We start from the raw sequence: 24,035 nt of genomic DNA on the forward strand, positions 1-24,035 counted from the left end.
CCCACTAATGTCATTCTGACTCAGGCTAACATGCTGACCAGACCGCTTGTCCACGTGCACCCTCGCGCGCATGTGGAATTTGTCCACCCACACCAGACACGATCAGGACACGCAGATTGAAATTTGAAAACGAATTCTGAACCAACTATATTAATTTAGGAACAGGTGGAAAAGCATTAAACATTTATGGCAATTTAGCTAGCTAGCTTGCTGTTCAATCGCCGACGTGGGTATATGCTCCTAAAAACCAATGAGAAGATGGGAGAGGCTGGACTTGCAGCGCGTCATGCGTCAAAACTAGAACCAAGTTATTTTTTGGCGCCTGGCTAAGCAGAAGCTCGTTGATGCGGACCAGCAATGTGGGTGCAATGATTGAATAACATGTATGTGTACATTTTATTTTGCAACACCTGCGCACGTGACACAAGCGGTGTGGTCAGCATGTAATATGCAGGAAGCTGTTTTGTAGGTAATGCCAGGCATACTCTACACCCAGGAGTTCCCAAACGTATTTGGCCCATGACCCGATTTTGATATCGGAACATTCTTGTGACCCCCAACTATGTTCAAAAAATATGTAATTAACAGCTAATGTTAACTTTTTTTTATTTGGGGCATTGGCAGTCAATTGAAAAACATTCTAACAGTATTTAGATTCCCGAGTGGTGCAGTGGCCTAAGGCACTGCATCTCAGTGCTGGAGACAGCACTACAGACACCCTGGTTCAAATCCAGGCTGTATCACAACTGGCCATGATTCGGAGTCCCATAGGGCGGTGCAAAATTGGCCCAGCGTCGTCTGGCTTTGGCCGGTGTAGGCCGTCATTGTAAATAAGAATTTGTTCTTCACTGACTTACCCTGTTTAACCCCTGTGCGGCCTGTCCAGCGAAAAATCATATCGCCATTAGCATAACAAAATGTAATAAAACATTTTTTCAATTTTTTTTCAAATTATATCGTTTTACACCTCTCCTGAATCGAACCACGTTGTCCAATTTCAAAAAGGCTTTACAGCAAAAGCAAAACATTAGATTATGTTAGAGGAGTATATCGTAAAAGTAGCCACATAGCCATTTTCCGACCAACCACATGCATCACAAATAACCAAAAAACAGCTAAATGCAGCACTAACCTTTGACAATCTTCATCAGATGACACACCTAGGACATCATGTTACACAATACATGCATTCTTTTGTTCGATAAAGTCCATATTTATATTTAAAAACAGCATTTTACATCGGTGCGTAACGTTGACTAACTATTTTCCCTCAAATGCATCTGATGAAACAGCGCTACAATTTACTAAATTACTATTCGAAAACATTTTTAAAATGTAATATTGTCATTCTAAGATTTATAGATGAATATCTCTTGAAAGCACCTGTAATGCCAGATTTAAAAATAACTTTACTGGGTAATCACACTTTGCGATACTCAGAACAATAGGCTAGCAATAGCAATAGGCTAGCCATCTTGGAACAATCGCATATCAAATCTAGTCTTGTATACTATTGTCAATAATCCCTTACCTTTGATTATCTTCATCCTTAGGCACTTCCAGGAATCCCAGGTCCACAACAAATGTATTTTCGTTCGAAAAAGTTCATCCTTTATGTTCCATTAGCTTGTTGTTGTTAGCGCGTTCTGAAGGCTGCACCAAAAGTTCCGACATGCGCGGGGCTACTCTTTCAACAAAATGCATTTTTTTCTTATTTAGGTTCGTTCAAACATGTCAAACGTTGTATAACATAAATCTTTAGGGCCTTTTTCAACCAGAGCTCCAATAAGATTCGAGGGGGACGATTGCATTGTGTTTCAAAACGTTTCGAAGGGGGAGGGTAACCAGGGGCGCCGGCGTCATAATGGTGATGGCCCTCTCCGTGTGACCACGTTCCACAGCGTGTCATTCTGTCAGTTTTCACAGTAGGAGACTCAAATCACTTTGTAAAGACTGGGGACATCTAGTGGAAGCAATAGGAAGTGCTCAATGAACCATAGCTCACGGTGTGATTAATAGGCAACGTGATGAAGTTGAGTTCGCAATTCAGAATTCCACTTCCTGTTTCGATCTGTCTCAGGGTTTTGACTGCCATATGAGTTCTGTTATACTCACAGACACCATTCAAACAGTTTTAGAAACTTTAGGGTGTTTTCTATCCACAAGTATTAATTATATGCATATCCTAGCTTCTGAGTTTGAGTAGTAGGCCGTTTAAAATGGGCACACTTTTTTTCAAAATGCGCTGTGGCGCCCCCTATCCTAGGCGACCGTCAAGAGGTTAAATAAAGGTTACATTTCAAATATATATTTCTGATTTGTCATTTCAACTCACCAAAACGTTATTTTAATGTGGTGCTGTGACAGTCAATTGCAAATGAGTCTGACATGTCTCTTATCTCACCACCACTAATGAGATGGGTGTGCTTGATGCATGTCACATTGGAGCTTCTCAAAGTCAGGGGGCGTGGTCAACAGTGTGCACATCATCTGTGCTGTCAAATGCAACCAAGATCGATATTTGGTTTTAATGCAGACGAGAGCACTGACTCCAACTTCACACAGATTTGAGCTGGCGAAGGGTAGCCTACCAAGTGTTGAATGATGCTTTTAAGACAACTGGCAACTGGGAACTCTGAAAAATATGAGGTCAAATCATGATATCAATGATCTTTAGGTCGGAAAGTCGGAGCTCTAGAAAGAGGCTAGAGTTCCCAAGTTGGAATTACCAGTTAGATGCCTGTTCAAAATGATTTTTTCCAGTCTGAGCTCATTTTTTTCAGACTTCCCAGTTATCTTGAATGCACTGAAGTTGTAAGTCAGAGATTTCAGAGTTCCCAGTTGTTTTGAACACGGCATTAATTATCCGAGGGAGACAGCAGGGTATTCCCTTTGAGTCAGGAACCAAAACTCCTCCGTAGTGACCCATGAATGCGTTGTCTGCAGCATTCGGTCACATGATCGCTAGATCAGCTGTTCGATTTCACTTACCGGCATGCCAACTGAGCCAGGATCATCGTCAAATGGATTGGGAAGTAGATCCAAAAGTGCTCTTCCAAGCATTGGAGGTGAGCATTCATCACTTGTGTGGGACACGTACTAGTTCTGTTTTTTGTTATTTTCTTTTCATTACACAGAAATCCAACCAAGTCAATCTGTAGGGTAGTGTCATGGTGCAGCCGAACGACAGCTAGTGTCCGTCCTCCTCTGGGAACATAAACAACAATACAAAACCTAGGAGGCTTGTGGTTCTCACTCCCTTCCATAGACTTACACAGTAAGACAACCACCAGAGGACGTCCTCACAACATATCAGAGCTCTTGCAGCCTGAACTGACATGTTGCCCACCAAATCAAAGGATCAGAGAATGAATGTAGTACTGAAAACATAAACTACAGCTAGCTAGCACTGCAGTGCATGAAATGTGTTGAGTAGTTGACTCAAAGAGAAAGACAATAGTTGAACAGTTTTGAGCAAATACCTTTTATCAAAAATTAAGGAGAAGGAAGAGAGAGAGAGCGCTATCTATATTTCATATATATTTTTCCTTTCACTTACTTAGATAGCGAATGCAGCCACCAAGTTTAGCCTACTCAAACACCCGGCTCAAACAGAGGGATACTATCATACCAAGCTAGCTCGGGCTATCCAACACTGGAAATCTTCCAAGTCAAGGTAATCTTTTGGTTTTATAAATGTATTGCCATCCGGGCCTGCCGGTGTAACTGCTTCCTAACTGTACACTGTACTGCATGATTGTAGCAGGTTTACTAACGCGTTAGTTCCAGTAGATATGTTGTTGACTTGAGGTTAGCTATTATGGTGACAACGATGTAGGCTATGTGTAGAGTTTAGCATTTATAATATGAAGGTTCGGCTTGGAAAGGTTTTTCACCTGGTCACAGACAGCAGATGTGTTGTGCACTGAAGTCCACAAGTGAAGGGAAAAGGTGAGGGGAGGAGAGTGCGTAGATGTGAGAAGGAATTATACAACGATTGGGCTGCTATGAAAGTGAACTGTGTTTGTGTGTGATCAGGGGTATATTTACTCCGCCGATTCTGTTGAAAAACTTTTCTTAAACGGAAACTTCTTAAGGCTAGGGGGCAGTATTCGGAAGTTTGGATAACTGAGGTGCCCAAAGTAAACTTCCTGTTACTCAGGCCCAGAAGCTAGGATATGCATATACATGGTAGTATTGGATAGAAAACACTCTAAAGTTTCTAAAACTGTTAAAATAATGTCTGTGAGTATAACAGAACTGATGTAGCAGGTGAAACCCCGAGGACAATCCACCCAGGGGGAAAAAATTGAGGTAATTGGATTTTCCAATGAATTTCTATGGGAAACCTGATTTATTAGGAGCCAGATTGCAATTCCTATGGCTTCCACTAGATGTCAACAGTCTTTAGAAATTGTTAATGTTTTTATTTTTTTAATAAAGAAGTATTCGTATTCTTTGTAAGTGTCACTCAGGTGGACTCTAGTCTTTTGCTGCGCGTGAAAGAGAGCGCGCTCCGTGTTCTGTGTTCCGTCTTAAATTTGATCTATTATTTACATTTTAGGGTACCTGAGGTTGGATTAAAAACGTTGTTTGAAATGTTTGGACCAAGTTTATAGGTAACTTATTATATCCTTTGTAGGCATGTTGGGCGAGTTGGAACCGGTGTATTTCTGAATCAAACGCGCCAAATAAACAGACATTTTTGGGACATAAAGAAGGATTTTATCGAACAAAACGACCATTCATTGTGTAACTGAGACCTTTGGGATTGCAAAGAGTGGAAGATCTTCAAAGGTAAGCGATTTATTTCATCTCTATTTCTGACTTTCGTTATACATCTGTTTGGTTGGAAAATGGTTTTCATCCTTTTGTATGCGGGGCGCTGTCCTCAGATAATCGTATGGTATGCTTTCGCCGTAAAGCCTTTTTGAAATCTGACAAAGCGGCTGGATTAACAAGAAGTTTATCTTTTAAATGATGTAAGACAATTTTATCGTCATGAATGTTTAATATTATGAAGTTAGTGTTTTTGAATTTCGCGCTCTGCAATTTACCGACTGTTGTCAAATCGATCCCGTTAACGGGATTCTAGCCAAAAGAAGTTAAACGGAAGCAAATGGAACAGAACAGGGATAAACATACCTGAATTTGTCCAATATAAACTATTGTTTGCAACTGTTGGACTAATGATTACACCCTAGATGTCATGGTTCCACCTGTCACCAGAGGGTGGCAGAGACCGTCCTAGAGACATTAATGACACTCAGGTGTGTCCCATTTACTTGTTATGATTTCCCTGTTAAAAGAGGTGTGTTTTCTGTTGTCCTTTGCAGAAGCTTGAAATGTTTACCATGTGCTGTTGTTTTGTGAGTGAGTTTGAGACTTAGTGTTTGTTGTTTTTCAAGTGTACTGTGATCCTGCGACTACTGTTTTGTCAGTGAAGTATTATGTTTATCCTTAACCATTGATTCCTCGTCTGGTCTCTTCTCTGCACCTGGGTCTAACTTCACCACGTCACAGTAAGCTTCTGCCTCAACATGGACCCAGCAGAGATCACCCAGATCCAGAATGCTATAACCCATCAAGGAGCACTGCTGGGGCAGCAGCAAGAACAACTCTCCCAAATATCAGAGACCCTCCAGGCACTTACCGATTACCTCCAGCCACGGCCCAACCTCAACCCAGGAGGAACCAATTCCCAAGTCTCATCACCCAGTGCTACAGGCGTCGCCATAGTTCTTCCAGGGAACCTGCACCCAGGGAACTCAAGATCCCAGCCCCCAAGCGGTGTGACGGCCACCCGGGAGAATGCAAGGGGTTCCTCACACAGTCCTCTCTGGTGTTCGAGCTACAGTCCTCCTCGTTCCACGCCGATCGGGCCATGATCGCTTACATCATCTCTCTACTCTGGGGCAAGACCCTGACGTGGGCAACGGCGATGTGGGAACAGCAGCCACCATCCTGCAGCTCCATTTTAGCCTTCACTGCCAAGCTGCAACGAGTCTTCAACCACCCAGTCGGTGGACGAGAAGTGGCAAGTCAACTGTTCAGACCAGTTGCTGACTTCGCCATTGAGTTCCGCACCCTCGCCAGCCGAGAGTGGGTGGAATACTGAGTCACTGGTTACCGATTTACACCAGGGTCTGTCTAACTCCATCAAGGTTGAACTGGGCACTCGGAAACTGGGAGAGGACCTTGAGTCCCTGATAACGCTGCCCTTCAGGATTGACAACCGCATCCGAGAAAGTGTGGGGCAGCACCTTTTTGACACTATCCCAGTTTCCGGAGCATCCCAAGCCCCCCAAGCCCAGCATTTGTATTTATTATGGATCCCCAAGGCAGCAGCTACTCTTCCTAGGGTCCAGCAAAATTATTGCAGTTTATGCAATTTCAAAATCATTACAATACATTCACAGATTTCACAACACACTGTGTGCACTCAGACCCCTACTCCACCACTACCACATATCAACAGTACTAAATCCATGTGTATGTGTGTGTATAGTGCATATGTTATCGTGTGTGTGTGTGTGTGTGTGTGTGTATGCATGTCTATGTGCCTATATTTGTGTTGCTTCACAGTTCCATAAGGTGTTTTTCTGTTTTTTTAAATCAAATGTTAGTGCTTGCATCAGTTACTTGATGTGGAATAGAGTTCCATGTAGGTCATGGCTCTATGTGGCACCTGACCACGCAACTGAACAGTAGTCAAGGTGCGACAAAAATAGGGCCTGTAGGACCTGCCTTGTTGAAGTTAGAGCAGCGCTTAATTATGGACATGTTGTATCAATATGTTTTGACCATGACAGTTTACAATCCAGGGTTACTCCATGCGGTTTAGTCATCTCAACTTGCTCAATTTCCACATGATTTATTACAAAATGTAGTTGAGGTTTAGGGTTTAGTGAATGATTTGTCCCAAATACAATGCTTTTTGTTTTAGAAATATATTCCTTGCCACCCACTCTGAAACTAACTGCAACTCTTTGTTAACCTGTTATGGCTAGGGGGTAGTATTTTCACGGCCGGATAAAAAAACATACCCGATTTAATCTGATTATTACTCCTGCCCAGAAACTAGAATATAAATATAATTATTAGCTTTGGATAGAAAACACTCCAAAGTTTCTAAAACTGTTTGAATGGTGTCTGTGAGTATAACAGAACTCATTTGGCAGGCCAAAACCTGAGAAGATTCTGTACAGGAAGTACCCTGTCTGACCATTTCTTGGCCTTCTTGATTATCTCTATCCAAAACAGGGGATCTCTGCTGTTACGTGACACTTCCTACGGCTCCCATGGGCTCTCAGAAGGCGGCAAAAAGCTGAATCGTGGCTTTGCAGGCTCTGGCTGAAAAACATTAGCGCGTTTGGATAGTGGCCGGTCACAGTACTATGAGACTCAGGCTCGTGCACGAGGGGATCCCATGCTTTTATTTTCTCTCTCTTTGTACGTAAACACGCTTTCCCGGTCGGAATATTATCGCTTTTTTACGAGAAAAATGGCATAAAAATTGATTTTAAACAGCGGTTGACATGCTTCGAAGTACGGTAATGGAATATTTCAATTTTTTTTGGTCACGAAATGTGTCGAGCGCGTGACTCTTATTTACACTTCGGATAGTGTCTTGAACGCACGAACAAAACGCCGCTATTTGGATATAACTATGGATTATTTGGAACCAAAACAACATTTGTTATTGAAGTAGCAGTCCTGGGATTGCATTCTGACGAAGAACACCAAAGGTAATCAAACTTTTCTAATAGTAAATCAGAGTTTGGTCAGGGCTAAACTTGGTGGGTGTCAAAATAGCTAGCCTGTGATGGCCGGGCTATCTACTCAGAATATTGCAAAATGTGCTTTCACCGAAAAGCTATTTTAAAATCGGACACCTCGATTGCACAAAGGAGTTCTGTATCTATAATTCTTAAAATAATTGTTATGTTTTTTGTGAACGTTTATCGTGAGTAATTTAGTAAATTCACCGGAGGTTTGCGGGGGTTATGCTAGTTCTGAATGTCACATGCTAAAGTAAAAAGCTGGTTTTTGATATAAATATGAACTTGATTGAACAAAACATGCATGTATTGTATAACATAATGTCCTAGGCGTGTCATCTGATGAAGATCATCAAAGGTTAGTGCTGCATTTAGCTGTGGTTTTGTTTTTTTGTTACATTATATGCTAGCTTGAAAAATGGGTGTCTGATTATTTCTGGCTGGGTACTCTGCTGACATAATCTAATGTTTTGCTTTCGCTGTAAAACCTTTTTGAAATTGGACAGTGTGGTTAGATAAAGGAGAGTCTTGTCTTTAAAATGCTGTAAAATAGTCATATGTTTGAAAAATTGAAGTTTTTGTATTTTTGAGGAATTTGAAATTCGCGCCACGCCTATCATTGGATATTGGAGCAGGTGTTCCGCTAGCGGAACGTCTAGATGTAAGAGGTTAAGTGTTGCAGTCATTTCAGACGCTGTAGTAGATGATGTGTATAGTGTTGAGTCATCCGCATACATAGACACTCTGGCTTTACTCAAGGTCAGTGGCATGTCGTTAGTTAACCTCTATGGGCTAGGTGGGACGCAGGCGTCCCCCCCGTGGTGCACTCCATCAACAGCAGGTGCATTTCAAGAGCGGCAAATTTGAATCCAAATAAATGTCAAAATTCAAATTTTTCAAACATACAACTATTTTACACCCTTTGAAAGATAAACATCTCCTTAATCTAACCACGTTTTACGATTTCAAAAAGGTTTTACGGCGAAAGCATAAATTTAGAGTATGTTAGGACAGTACATTTACAAGAGTTGTGTGTAATGTTTTGTCAATTCAAAGACAGGGTCACCAAAACCATAAAACCAGCTAAAATGATGCACTAACCTTTTACAATCTCCATCAGATGACACTCCTAGGACATTATGTTAGACAATGCATGCATTTTTAGTTCTATCAAGTTCATATTTATATCCAAAAACAGCGTTTTACTATGGCATTGATGTTGAGGAAATCGTTTCCCTCCAATAACCGGCAGTCAAGTCAGCATCACAAATTAAATAATTAAAATTAGAAAACATTGGTAAAATATTATATTGTCATTTAAAGAATTATAGATTTACATCTCTTGAACGCAATCAACTTGCCAGATTTAAAAATAACCTTACTGGGAAATCACACTTTGCAATAATCTGAGCACTGCGCCCAGAAAAATACGCATTGCGATACAGACTAGTCGTCATGTTGGGGAGATCTAAAATCGAAAATACTATGTAAATAATCCATTACCTTTGATTCTCTTCATCAGATGTCACTTCCAGGTATCACAGGTCCATAACGAATGTAGTTTTGTTCAAAAAAGCTCATCATTTATGTCCAAAAATCTCCGTCTTGTTAGCACATGATCTAAGCCCGCCGGACTTCACTTCATGAACGAGGGGAAAAAATATATTTACGTTCGTTCAAACATGTCAAACGTTGTATAGCATAAATCATTAGGGCCTTTTTTAACCAGAACATGAATAATATTCAAGGTGGACGAATGCATACTCTTTTATAACGTATTGGAACGAGGGTACCCAACATGAACTCGCGCGCCAGGTGTCTAATGGGCCATCATCTTTCCATGGCTCTTGTTCGGTCAGATCTCCCTCCAGAAGACTCAAAACACTTTGTAAAGGCTGGTGACATCTAGTGGAAGCAATAGGAAGTGCCAAAATATTCCTCAGCCCCTGTGTTTTTCAATGGCATAGGTTTAAAGGTAATACAACACATCAGGTATCCACTTCCTGTCAGAAAATGTCTCAGGGTTTTGCCTGCCAAATGAGTTCTGTTATACTCACAGACACCATTCAAACAGTTTTAGAAACTTTAGAGTGTTTTCTATCCATATATAATAAGTATATGCATATTCTAGTTACTGGGTAGGATTAGTAACCAGATTAAATCGGGTACATTTTTTTTATCCAGCCGTGCAAATACTGCCCCCTAGCCCTAACATATGCCCTAACATTCTATATGTGTAGGGAAGTATTTAAACACATATATTCTATATGTGTACGGAAGTATTTAAACACTTGCTTAGGTCCAACCTCTGATCTTTCCAAGCATTTTTTATATGCTAAAACAGGATAAAAATTTTAAGAAAAATAAGAAAACATATCAAATCATACTACTGTATGCTAGTTCTGAACGTCACATGCTAATGTAAAAAGCTGGTTTTTGATATAAATATGAACTTGATTGAACAAAACATGCATGTATTGTATAACATAATGTCCTAGGGTTGTCATCTGATGAAGATCATCAAAGGTGAGTGCTGCATTTAGCTGTCTTCTGGGTTTTGGTGACATTATATGCTGGCTTGAAAAATGGGTGTCTGATTATTTCTGGCTTGGTACTCTGCTGACATAATCTAATGTTTTGCTTTCGTTGTAAAGCCTTTTTGAAATCGGACAGTGTGGTTAGATTAACGAGAGTCTTATCTTTAAATGGCTGTAAAATAGTCATATGTTTGAGAAATTGAAGTAATAGGATTTTTAAGGTTTTGAAAATCGCGCCACAGGATAGCCGTGGCTGTTACGTAGGTGGGACGAATTCGTCCCGCCTAGCCTAGAGAGGTTAAAAGCTGCACTTAAGTCTAACAAGACAGCCCCCACAATCGTTGTATCATCAATTTCTCATAGCCAATCATCTTTCCCTGTAAGTGTGCTGAAAGTCTGTTGTCAAATTGTTTACTGTGAAATAACATTGTATCTGGTCAAACACTATATTTTTTCTAGAAGTTTGGCGCAGTCGTATGGGGAGCCCAGCCAGCTGGGACGTACGCATCAGAGACCACAGGAACGTGACAGGCGCATGTGCGAAGGCTGCTGCCTCTACTGCGGAGGTCACAGCCATCTCCGTTCTACATGCCCAGAGTTGACGGAACCACTGGGGCTCTCCAGGACAAGGGGAGACCCTGACGAGCTGTGCAGTTACACTACCCGCAACCCTCCCTTGGGACAACCGTCAGCACCACATTCAAGCCTTCGTGGACTCCAGGGCCGTGGATAATTTCATTGACCAAGACTTCGCCAGAGATGTACAAATCCCCTGTGTGAAATGTCCCATCCCTCTGCAGATTCAAGCCCTCGATGAACACCCCATTGGCTCCAGCTAGGTGGAATACCAGACCAAGCCCATTCTACTGCAGGTTGGGGTGAACCACTCAGAGACTCTTAGTTTTCTTTTGATCACTGGTCCCAAGAACCACCTTATCCTAGGGTACCCCTGGCTAGTGCTACATGACCCACTATTCTCCTGGTCCACAGGACACCTACTACACTGAGGTAAGAACTGGCAGACTAGATGCCTAAGACCCCCACCAAGAGCCTCGCCATGTTCCCCGGCATCCATTGAAGACCAAGACTTTTCCGCTCACCTTCCCAAGTACTTCGACCTCCGGGAGGCCTTCAGCAAGAGGCAATCCGCCACCCACCCTCCTCATCGACCATACAACTGCGCCATAGAACTCCTACCCAGCTCCACCCATCCCAGAGGCCGTCTGTACTCCCTTTCGACCCCTGAAGCAGCAGTCATGGACAATTACATCCGGGAGTCGCTAGAGGCAGGTTTCATTCAAACCTCTACATCTCCAGCTGGTGCAGGCTTCTTCTTCATGGGAAAGAAGGATGGAGGTCTGCATCCCTGCATCGATTACAGAGGGCTGAACAGGATTGCGATTAAGAATCGTTATACTCGTTACACTCAATCAGGGAGGGAGATGAATGAAAGACTGCCTTTAACACTCCGAGTGGCCACTGAGTATTTAGTCATGTCCTTCGGATTATTGAACTCACCGGCAGTCTTCCAAGCATTGGTCAATGACACGCTAAGGGATATGTTGAATCGGTTCATCTTTGTTTACCTCAACGACACCCTGATCTTCTCCAAGACCCTTCCAGAACACGTCCGCCAAGTCCTGAGATGTATCCTGCAGAGTCGACTATACATCAAGATAGAGAAGTGTGAGTTCCGTGTATCCCACGTTTCTTTCCTAGGCCACATTATCTCTACCGCCGGCATCCAAATGGACCCCGTAAAGGTGAGGGCAGTCACCGACTGGCCCCATCCCGCCTCACTCAAACAAGTCCAGCGGTTCCTCAGATTTTGCCATTTTTACGGGCGTTTTATACGCAACTTTGGTGCGGTGGCAGCGCCTCTCATGGCCCTAACCCGCAAGTCCCAGAACAGTCTTTGCTGGACCCCCGAGGCTGACATGGCATTCAGGGAGCTCAAGGGATGTTTCACCTCCGGACCCATCCTCGTCCATCCTGATCCTACCCGTCCCTTCGTGGTAGAGGGGTGGAGACACTGGTTAGAGGGGGCACTTCGTCCTTTCGTGATCTGGATGGACCATAAGAACTTGGTTTCCATTCAAGAAGCCAAGAGGTTGAAAGCTCGCCAGGCTAGATGGGCTCTGTTCTTTAACAGGTTCAACTTCACACTAGCCGGGATCCAAGAATCAGAAAGCAGACGCCCTGTCCCGCCAACACAATGTCTCTAACAAGCAGAGGGACTCCGAGCCCATCATCCCCAGCTCCCGCATTGTGGCCCCCTTGATATGGAGCATTGAGACCACGGTCCAACAAGCCTAGACCCGAGACCTGACCCCAATGCGGGTCCCTCTAACAGACTTCATGTTCCGTGATCAGCCCATTCCTGACTACTACAATGGGGACACTCCTCTAAATTAACTGTGCATCCAGGGGTTAATCGGACACTGGATTTCCTGAGGCGGAAATTCTGGTGGCCCGACATGATTGAGGATGTGAGATCCTTCGTTACATTCTGCTCCACCTGTGCCCAAAGCAAGTCCTCACGACAGCGACCGGCTGGGTTGCTCCACCCTCTGACCATCCCCAGCCGGCCCTGGTCCCACCTGTCCATAGACTTTATCCCAGGGTTACCCCCATCCCAAGGGCTTACCACTATCCTGGTGTTTGTCGATTGGTTTTCCAAGGCAGCCCATTTCATCGCCTTACCCAAGTTGCCCTCAGCAAAGGAGACCGCTGATCTCATGATTACCCAAGTCTTTCGACTACACAGACTTCCCCAGGACATTGTCTCAGATTGTGGGCCCCAGTTCGTTGCACGGAATTGGAAAGCCTTCTGCTCCCTGTTGGGTGTGTTGCTGAGTCTCTCCTCGGGGTTCCACCCACAGTAGAATGGGCAAACTGAGCGGGCCAACCAGGGGCTGGAGAAGTTCCTCCGCTGTTTCATCTCCACCCAGGCCAGCAACAGGAGCAAGTTCCTCGTCTGGGCAGAGTATGCTCACAACACACTGACGAACATACTGCCAAATTTGAATGACTGTCGCCGTTCAAGTGTCAGTTCAGGTTCACCCGCCCCACACCCATATCCTGAACAAGAGGCCGAAGCAGGCATTCATTCGATGATGTCGCAGCACCTGGATCAGAGCGCGATCCTCCTTGCTCCGCTCCTCTGCCTGACACCAACACCAGGCATACTGGCACCGAAGGTCTCTTCAGTTACTCCGACTGGGTCAACAGGTGTGGCTGTCCACCCATGATCTCCCCTTAAAGGTGGACTGGAGCTCACCCACCCTCTTCATGGAAATAATCGCTACCAAGAAAGCCACCTTCATAGAGAGGTGTTTCAGGGAGGCTGACTCCAACGGATCGAAAGGCGGCTTTGCCAAAGCTGCCAAGACCACATCCAGATCCCAGCTCGCCATTGAGCAGGTCTTAAGAACCCCCTTCATAAACCTGGAGACCATGGGATGGCACCCCAATGGCCTGTCTACCCCTCATGGCAGGCAGATATAGCGGCCAAATACCCTCTCAGTGTTGAGGCTGCAAAGCCCTCATCCAAGTGAGACTGCAGGTATTGGAGGACAAGCTGCACCCCGCATGAGTTGGGAACAACCTCAATACCAGTTCACCAAGAGCAGAACAACCACCAGTGCAACTGGTATGCCACGGTTGTAGCCGGTGCCCTTGCGCTCTACATGGTGTTCATTACGCCCTCCTGTAGTCCTAACATGGACCATTGGTGCCGTTCAGCGGCCAAGCCCACAGACTGAGGCAGTGTCGTCTCGGATGCTACAGAGTTACCCCGGCCTGAGCCACCAGGTGCAGTTGCCAAGGTGTCCCAGACAACAGAAGAAAGCTGAACCAGGGTTGTCTGGGCCAGTATGGGGCCACCAGCATCAAACGATGCTCCGCCGGGGCAACAGAGTCTGCAGGTAGGCCTGTAGCAGCATGGCCGTGGCGGCCAAGAGAGCAGAGGGACCCGTATGTCCAGTGCAGTGGCTACCCGAGAGAGTAGGCTCCTCATAGCCTCTCGAGCTGCTGGGGGGCGATGAAGCCTGGCTGCCGGCTTCTGATGGCCTGGTTGCCCGCTCACGGTGGTGAACAGTGCCAGCATCGTCACCCAGGAACAGCCTATCCGACTCCTGCCACCGTCCAGGACTGGCAGCAGATGGGCTCTGCCTTCGGTGGCTCTGGCCATGCTTCCTGGGTGGGGTACTGGGCCCAGTAGAGGGACTAACAGCTTGCTGGCGCACAACTCCTGAGGGGGGGGAGCTCGTCCCCAGCCTGAGCCTGGCCGACCCACTCGCGCATGGCCTCCAATCGCGCCAGACGCAGGCGTTCTGAGACCCAGGGGGGATGCCACCATCACACCTGTCACAAAGGGAAGCCATAAGCTCAGCCTAGCCAACATGGCCACGGAGCAGGGGTCTGACGCCCTGGGAGAGCTTATGTTGTGGCCTGCTTGGAGGAATAGGAACCCGGTGAGGGATAAATTACCCAGTACCTCTGCATAAAACGGGGAAGACCCATGTGGGAAAAGCAGGTAGACAAAAAAACAGCAACCAGATAATGGATTTGATATTTTTTGTGTGTGTGTGTGTTTCACCAACAAGAAAAAAACCTGCATGGTAATTAGCAGAGAACCCGTGCGGGAGCAGCATGTTAAAGCAATTCACAACACACACAAAGAACAAGCCAGTCGCAAGTTGTGTAAGGTAAATTACAGTTTGTGGCAGCAAGAGCCACCATACTAATGGATGCACACGGAGTCGTAGTGTAATGCTAACGAAACACAAGTACAACAAACCACGGGCGGAAGATACAGATCAACCGCATGCAGCGAGTGGAGCACTCGAGGAGGGGCTGGTTATGTGGCCAGCTGCTCCAGGCTGCAAACAGCCAGTGAGTATACTCCCACACAAGATATTACACTTATCAGTGACTTACCAAGCGAACTTCAGAAAGTGTGTACCTCAAACGATACAGACGTCCGCCGAGAAAATGAAAGAGAACGTGTGTCGAGGTCATGTGGTCTATATATAGGGGCAGACCCCAGCCATGACACAGGTGTACACGGGAGTAAATCTGTAAATCCTCACCTGGGATGTATCCCTCTGCCCCGGAGTGATACCAATATATTGGAGTGATCCAATATAGTGAAGCATAAGCTTGAATTGTTTACCATGTACGTTCGTTTCCTGAGTGAGTTTGAGACTGTGTTTGTTGTTTTTCAAGTGTACTGTGATCCTGCGACTACCGTTTCTCAGTAAAGTATTATGTTTATCCTTAACCACTGATTCCTTGTTTGGTCTCTTCTCTGCACCTGGGTCCAACCTCACCACGTCACACTAGATAAGCTAGATGCAGGCAAGAATGTGCAAGGCGGTATTGAATGTGTCAATGTCTGTCACCTCGATAACTCAAATTTGTGCACTTAAATTGTATTGCGGAGTGCTTGCCAGTCGATCTTGAGATGATTATTCATCTACTAAAATTCAGCCACACAAATCAATACCTATAATTGTCACGTCCTGACCAGTAATAAGATTATTTGCTATTGTAGTTTGGTCAGGACGTGGCAGAGGGTATTTTGTTTATGTGTTTCGGGGTGATGGTTTATGTAGTAGGGTGTTTGATTTATTATTTCCGGGTTTTTTGGTCACTGCTCTATGTTAGTCTATTTCTATGTTCTTTCTAGTTAGTCTGTTTCTATGTTTAGTTAGTTGGGGTGTGGACTCTCAATTGGAGGCAGGGGTTGTCTAGTTGCCTTTGATTGAGAGTCCTATATATTAGGGTGTGTTTGTTTGTGATTTGTGGGAGGTTGTGCTTGTTTAGCTGTCTATGCCTGACAAGACTGCATTTCGGCGTTCATCATTTTGTGATTTTTGTATACGTGTTTGTTTGGTTTTCTTTCTTTCTCCTATTAAAAGAAGATGAGTATACAACCCGCTGCGTTTTGGTCCTTTCCAGACGACAATTGTGACAGAACCTCCCACCTAAAATGGACCAAGCAGCGGAGTAAGGAGCAAGGGGAATTCAATATGGACTGGTGGGAGAAATGGACGTGGGAGCAGATTCTGGCTGGAGAGGGCCCATGGAGGAAGTCTGGTGAGGACCGGGAACGCTACCGGGGAACACGACTGGCGTTTAAGCCCGAGAGGCAGCCCCAATAAAAAAAATTGGGGGGGCACATGGGTAGTTTGGCTGGGCGAGGTTTGAGCCCCAGGCCAAATCCCCATACCTTTTCTGGGCAACCAGTGAATGGACAGGTCCCGTGCTTCGGGGTAATGGGTACTGTGGCGAGGCCAAGTATTTTTAGGCCGGTACGCGCAATACCCCACATTTGCCAGGAGGAAAGTGGGCATCCAGCCAGTTAGAGCGATTTCAGTTCTGCGCTCGAGACCGCCAGTACGCCTCTACGGTCCAGTGCGTCAGCCCAGTCCGACTCGTCCTGTTCCCGCTCCCCGCACTAGCCCTGAGGTGCGTGTTCCCAGGCTGATACCTCCAGTACCAGCACCACGCATTAGGCTTCTAGTGCGTCAACCCAGTCCAACTCGGCCTGTTCCCGCTCCCCGCACTAGCCCTGAGGTGCGTGTTCCCAGGCTGATACCTCCAGTACCAGCACCATGCATCAGGCTTCTAGTGCGTCAACCCAGTCCGACTCGGCCTGTTCCCGCTCCCCGCACTAGCCCTGAGGTGCGTGTCCCCAGACTGGCACATCCAGTACCAGTACCACGCATCAGGCTTCCAGTGCGTCAGCCCAGCCTCGAGAGTTCGGCAATAGTGTGCAGTCCAGAGTATCCGGCAACAGTATGCGGTCCAGAGTATCCGGCAACAGTGTGCGGTCCAGAGTATCCGGCAACAGTGTGCGGTCCAGAGTATCCGGCAACAGTGTGCGGTCCAGAGTATCCGGCAACAGTGTGCGGTCCAGAGTATCCGGCAACAGTGTGCGGTCCAGAGTATCCGGCAACAGTGTGCGGTCCAGAGTATCCGGCAACAGTGTGTGGTCCAGAGTATCCGGCAACAGTGTCTAGTCCGGAACCGAGGGAGACTGCCTGCGACCCGGAACCGAGGGAGACTGCCTGCGACCCGGAACTGAGTGAGTCTGCCTGCGACCCGGAACTAGATATGTTTAACTGTATATCGAATGAGTCTGCCTTCAGTATGGAACGGAAGAAGTCTGCCGAAGATCCGGAACGAGGGGAGTCTGCCTACGGCCCGACACTGATCAAGTCTGTCTGCATTCTGGAGGACAGTAGGCCGGAGCCAGAACCACCTCTGGTATAGGTGGGTTGGGGAGGGGGGGTGTAGCACAGGTGCCGTCGTTGACGGCAGCCACCCTCCCTTTAGTTTAGGGGGAATTTTTATTTTTGTTTATTTATGAGGTGCATCCGGGGTCTGCACCTTGGGGGGGGGGGGGGGGGGGGGTTAGTACTGTCACGTCCTGACCAGTAATAAGATTATTTGCTATTGTAGTTTGGTCAGGACGTGGCAGAGGGTATTTTGTTTATGTGTTTCGGGGTGATGGTTTATGTAGTAGGGTGTTTGATTTATTATTTCCGGGTTTTTTGGTCACTGCTCTGTTGCTCTGTTAGTCTATTTCTATGTTCTTTCCAGTTAGTCTGTTTCTATGTTTAGTTAATTGGGGTGTGGACTCTCAATTGGAGGCAGGGGTTGTCTAGTTGCCTTTGAGAGTCCTATATATTAGGGTGTGTTTGTGATTTGTGGGAGGTTGTGCTTGTTTAGCTGTCTATGCCTGACAAGACTGTATTTCGTCGTTCATCATTTTGTGATTTTTGTATACGTGTTTGGTTTTCCTTCTTTCTCCTATTAAAAGAAGATGAGTATACAACCCGCTGCGTTTTGGTCCTTTCCAGACGACAATTGTGACAATAATCTCTTTCTGTTTTAACATTCGACAGTCCTCCATTCACAGCAATGTCTGAAAAGTCACGTGATTTACATAAAATATGACCAGTCCCTGCCCACTAATTGACTTATGCCTAGTTAGCGAGGTCAGATGCCACACGCCAACTCCTTGTCACGGTGATGCCAGGCAGGTAGCTAGCTAGCTAACTTTGTAGTCAGATATGTTCTTAAGTTGTGTGGTCGACAGCAGCAATAATAATACAAAAACAGAAAACGTATAATTTCCACAAGGAATGGGAGGGTTATTTTTTCGTCATGTGAAACTCAAATGTGTGTGCCTCATCTGCTATAATAGAGTTGCTATCCCAAAGAAAGGTAACAGAATGACATTTTAAAACCAGACAAAACCCAGAAAATAGTTTTTCCAGCAGACTGAATTACGAAGAAAAAAGGTTCAAGAACTAAAAGAATCGGCAACCATAGCATCTTATCGTGTGAGTCGCTTTCTTGCTAAACATAAAAATGTATTGAAAGATGGGGAGGAAGCATTTATTGATCAAGGAAGCATTTATTGAGGCTGCATCAATGACATTCAGTTTTCCAGAAATACGGTGAAAAGAAGATGTGAGGAAATAGCAGAAAACCTCGAGGATCAACTGAAGAAGGATATTGACAACTGCGAGTGTTATTCCCTCCAGTTTGACAAGTCCACAGATATGGTAGATATGGCACAGTTATGCATTTTCATCAGAATGGTATTTGACAACATGAGTACAAAGGAGGAACTACTCGCCATTTTGCCACTGAAAGGTCATACAAGGGGTGAAGATATTTTTCAAGCTTTTATGGAGTTTGCTAACAAATTCCAACTGCCTTTTTGTAAGTCTCCATTACTACCGATGGGGCACCCGCTATGGTAGGCCGCATTAGTGGGTTCATTGCATTCTGCAAACAAGATGATTCTTTCCAGGACTTTCTTAGTTATCACTGCGTAATTCATCAGCAAGCTTTGTGCGGGAAGATGTTAAACATGAAACAGGTGATGGATGTTCGATGAAGATTGTGTGTTCTATTCGAGCAAGAAGCTTACAGAGGAGGATACTTCGCTCTCACTTAGAAGAGACTGAAGCGAGCACACAGACCTGCTGCGCACGGATGTGCGGTGGCTGAGCCGAGGTACATTTTTAGGGAGATAGAGTGAGATGTTGCCTGGAATCAAGGAGTTTCTCAAGGTCTCCAAACATGCAGAATATGCGCAGCTAGAGGACACACAGTGGCTCCTGGATTGAGCTTTTCTCACTGACCTAATTTACATGCTTAATGAATTGAATGTAGAGCTGCAAGGAAAAGGAAAACATGTAATCGACATGATCAGCTCTGTGGACACTTTTAAATGCAAACTACAACTGCCCACATGAAAGCTGCAACACATGCATTCAGAACTTGAATGTCAGGGCAAGGATACAGCACAGCTTGATAGTGCACATTACATGGAGCAAGTCCAGAGCGTCTTATCTGAGTTTGACAGTCGTTTCACTGACTTTGCATCACTTGAGCCTATTGCCACTTATGTGCTTTCCATTTGGCACAGACAAAATTGAAGTTACCTGCTGCAGTACACACTATATATAAAAAAGTATATGGACACCCCTTCAAATTAGTGGATTCACCTATTTCAGTCACACCCATTGCTAACAGGTGTATAAAATCGAGTACACAGCCATGCAATCTCCATAGACAAACATTGGCAGTAGAATGGCCTTACTGAAGAGCTCAGTGACTTTCAATGTGGCACTGTCATAAGATGCCACCTTTCCAACAAGTCAGTAAGTCAAATTTCTGCCCTGCTAGAGCTGACCCAGTCAACTGTAAGTTCTGTTATTGTGAAGTTGAAACATCTAGGAGCAACAACGGCTCAGCCGTGAAGTGGAAGGCCATACAAGCTCAAAGAACGGGACCTCCGAGTGCTGAATCGCTTAGCGTATAAAAAATCTTCTGTCCTCGGTTGCAACACTCACTACTGAGTTCCAAACTGCCTCTGGAAGCAACGTGAGCACAATAACTATTCATCGAAAGCTTCATGAAATGAGTTTCCATGGCTGAGTAGCCACACCTAAGTCTAAGATCACCATGTGCAATGCAAAGCGTCAGCTGGAGTGGTGTAAAGTTCACTGCCATTGGACTCTGGAGCAGTGGAAACACGTTCTCTGGAGTGATAAATCACGCTTCACCATCTGGCAGTCCAGTGGACTAATCTGGGTTTGGAGGATGCCAGGAGAATGCTACCAGCCCGAATGCATAGTGCCCGAATGCATAGTGCCACCTGCCCTGACCTCAACCCCATCAAACACCTTTGGGATGAATTGGAATGCTGACTGCATGCCATATCTAATCGCCCAACATCAGTGCCCAACTTCACTAATGCTCTTGTGGCTGAATGGAAGCAAGTCCCTGCAGAAGTATTCCAACATCTAGTGGAAAGCCTTCCCAGAAGAGTGGAGGATGTTATAGCAGCAGATGGAGGACCAACTCCATATTAATACCCATGCTTTTGGAATGAGATGTTCAACGAGCAGGTGTCCACATACTTTTGGTTATGTAGTGTATTTCCGAGTTCTGTGTTCAGCTCTTTTTCCGGCAGTTGCTCTCGGTGTGTCGTACAATGCATCCATATGGCAGAGGGAGACATATTCATAACTAGAGTGCATTGGCCTGCCAGCCGTCCCAACGTAGATGGAACCCCATTTGTCCAAAAGCCCACCATTCAATCCCATATGGAATATTCGTCAATATAGCCACACAGCACACTGAACATCCCATATGCCGTTTCATGCTCGTGAATCGTGAGACAGAACAATATGTCCTCGTGAATAGCATCCTCCGGACATGTACAGTGGGGGGAAAAAGTATTTGATCCCCTGCTGATTTTGTACGTTTGCCCACTGACAAAGAAAGGATCAGCCTATAATTTTAATGGTAGGTTTATTTTAACAGTGAGAGACAGAATAACAACAAAAATATCCAGAAAAACGCATGTTAGAAATGTTATAAATTGATTTGCATTTTAATGAGGGAAATAAGTATTTGACCCCCTCTCAATCAGAAAGATTTCTGGCTCCCTGGTGTCTTTTATATAGGTAACGAGCTGAGATTAGGAGCACACTCTTAAAGGGAGTACTCCTAACCGCAGCTTGTTACCTGTAAAAAAGACACCTGTCCACAGAAGCAATCAATCAATCAGATTTCAAACTCTCCACCATGGCCAAGACCAAAGAGCTCTCCAAGGATGTCAGGGACAAGATTGTAGACCTACACAAGGCTGGAATGGGATACAAGACCATCACCAAGCAGCTTGGTGAGAAGGTGACAACATTTGGTGCGATTATGCGCAAATGGAAGAAACACAAAAGAACTGTCAATATCCCTCGGCCTGGGGCTCCATGCAAGATCTCACCTCGTGGAGTTGCAATGATTATGAGAACGGTGAGGAATCAGCCCAGAACTACATGGGAGGATCATGTCAATGATCTCAAGGCAGCTGGACCATAGTCACCAAGAAAACAATTGGTAACACACTACGCCGTGAAGGACTGAAATCCTGCAGCGCCCGCAAGGTCCCCCTGCTCAAGAATACATATACATGCCCGTCTGATGTTTGCCAATGAACATCTGAATGACTCAGAGGAGAACTGGTGAAAGTGTTGTGGTCAGATGAGACCAAAATGGAGCTCTTTGACATCAACTCAACTCGCCGTGTTTGGAGGAGGAGGAATGCTGTCTATGACCCCAAGAACACCATCTCCACCGTCAAACATGGAGGTAGAAACATTATGCCTTGGGGGTGTTTTTCTGCTCAGGGGACAGGACAACTTCACCGCATCAAAGGGACGATGGACGGGGCCATGTACCATCCAATCTTGGGTGGGAACCTCCTTCCCTCAGCCAGGGCATTGAAAATGGGTCGTGGATGGGTATTCCAGCATGACAATGACCCAAAACACACGGCCAAGGCAACAAAGGAGTGGCTCAAGAAGAAGCACATTAAGGTCCTGGAGTGGCCTTGCCAGTCTCCAGACCTTAATCCCATAGAAAATCTGTGGAGGGAGCTGAAGGTTCGAGTTGCCAAACGTCAGCCTCGAAACCTTATTGACTTGGAGAAGATCTGCAAAGAGGAGTGGGACAAAATCCCTCCTGAGATGTGTGCAAACTTGGTGGCCAACTACAAGAAACGTCTGACCTCTGTGATTGCCAACAAGGGTTTTGCCACCAAGTACTAAGTCATGTTTTGCAGAGGGGTCAAATACTTATTTCCCTCATTAAAATGCAAATCAATTTATAAAATTTTTGACATGCGTTTTTCTGGATTTTTTTGTTGTTATTCTGTCTCTCACTGTTCATATAAACCTACCATTAAAATTATAGACTGATCATTTCTTTGTAATGGGCAAACGTACAAAATCAGCAGGGGATCAAATACTTTTTTCCCCCACTGTAGGTAGGCCGAAAATGGGACGGCATTACAGAGAAAACCTAGGGCAGATGAGTCGAAGTTGAATTGGGGTAAGTAACTGCCGATCTGAAGTTCAAAAGTTATTGTCGGTTGTAAGAAATAATAGGGCATATATTAGGAAAATAAATTAAAAATGAATGGAAATTTGTCAATGTTACAGTGTGTGATGGCAACACCGTCGTCCTTCTACATACCGTTCTTCAGTATACTCTGTCCGTTTGCACACACTTTAAATATATCTTACATAACCAAGCTTCATATGCATAGGTAGGGGCTCTATATTTAAAAAAAAAACAGCTGACAGACTTTCTTTTTTTCTCCAGTGACTCAGCAGGTCAGACGCCAGGCACCAAACACACCAGGAATTCTCTTCAGGTATTTAACCTGAACATCCATCGTCACACCTGACATGACTCCTTTGACGGGGGCTCTGCTCCGAAGTTCAAAGCACAATACTTATGAATTCCAGATTATTTTGAGGCCCACTGCAATCTTCCTCTGCTCTTTAGAAACACAATTAATTAAAATAAGACCACTCCTGTTTACTCTGATGGACTCCACTTTTCTCAGCGCATACTTCACCATTTGACACCTCCAATGGATCTCCCACATATGCATCCTAACTCAACGCATCCCAAAAAGAAACAATTCATTATCCAATCATACACTTATCCTACACTCCAAATGTCCTTTTTGTTCCATTTTCCCACACTACTGTTGTCCATTCAGGACATTCAACTTCACCAACTTTGCTTGACGCGCTGCTTGATTCGAACTCAGCATCCACTTCCGCCGTCTCTCACTCAGTCGCCACCTCTCTGACATGCACTGTCAACTGTGGGACCTTATCTAGACAGGTGTGTTTCTATCTAAATCATGTCCAAACAATTGAATTGACCACAGGTGGACTCCAATCAAGTTGTAGTGACAGCTCTAGGATGATCAAAGGAAAATGGATGCACCTGAGCTCAATTAGGATTGTTATAGCAAAGTGGTGTGAATACTTATGTAAATGACATGTTTCTGTATTTTCTTTTCAATAAATTAGCAATAATTTCTAAAAGCATGTTTTTCACTTCGTCATTATGGGGTATTGTGTGTCGATCGGTGAGAAAAAAATGATTTCACCCATTTTGAATTCACGGGTATAAATAATTTCTTAAGGCACTGTACATTACACATGTAGCAGAGAACTGATTTAATCCATTTTGAATTCAGGGGTATAAATAATTTATGAAGGCACTGTACATTACACATATAGCAAGTAGCAGAGAACTGTAATACCTTTTGGAAATACTGGATAAGAAATGTAATAAATTTGTACCTAGGAAATGTGTAAAATGT

Source organism: Salmo salar, chromosome 06 (genome assembly GCF_965601325.2).
Source record: "Salmo salar chromosome 06, fSalSal1, whole genome shotgun sequence".
Taxonomy (NCBI): domain Eukaryota; kingdom Metazoa; phylum Chordata; class Actinopteri; order Salmoniformes; family Salmonidae; genus Salmo; species Salmo salar.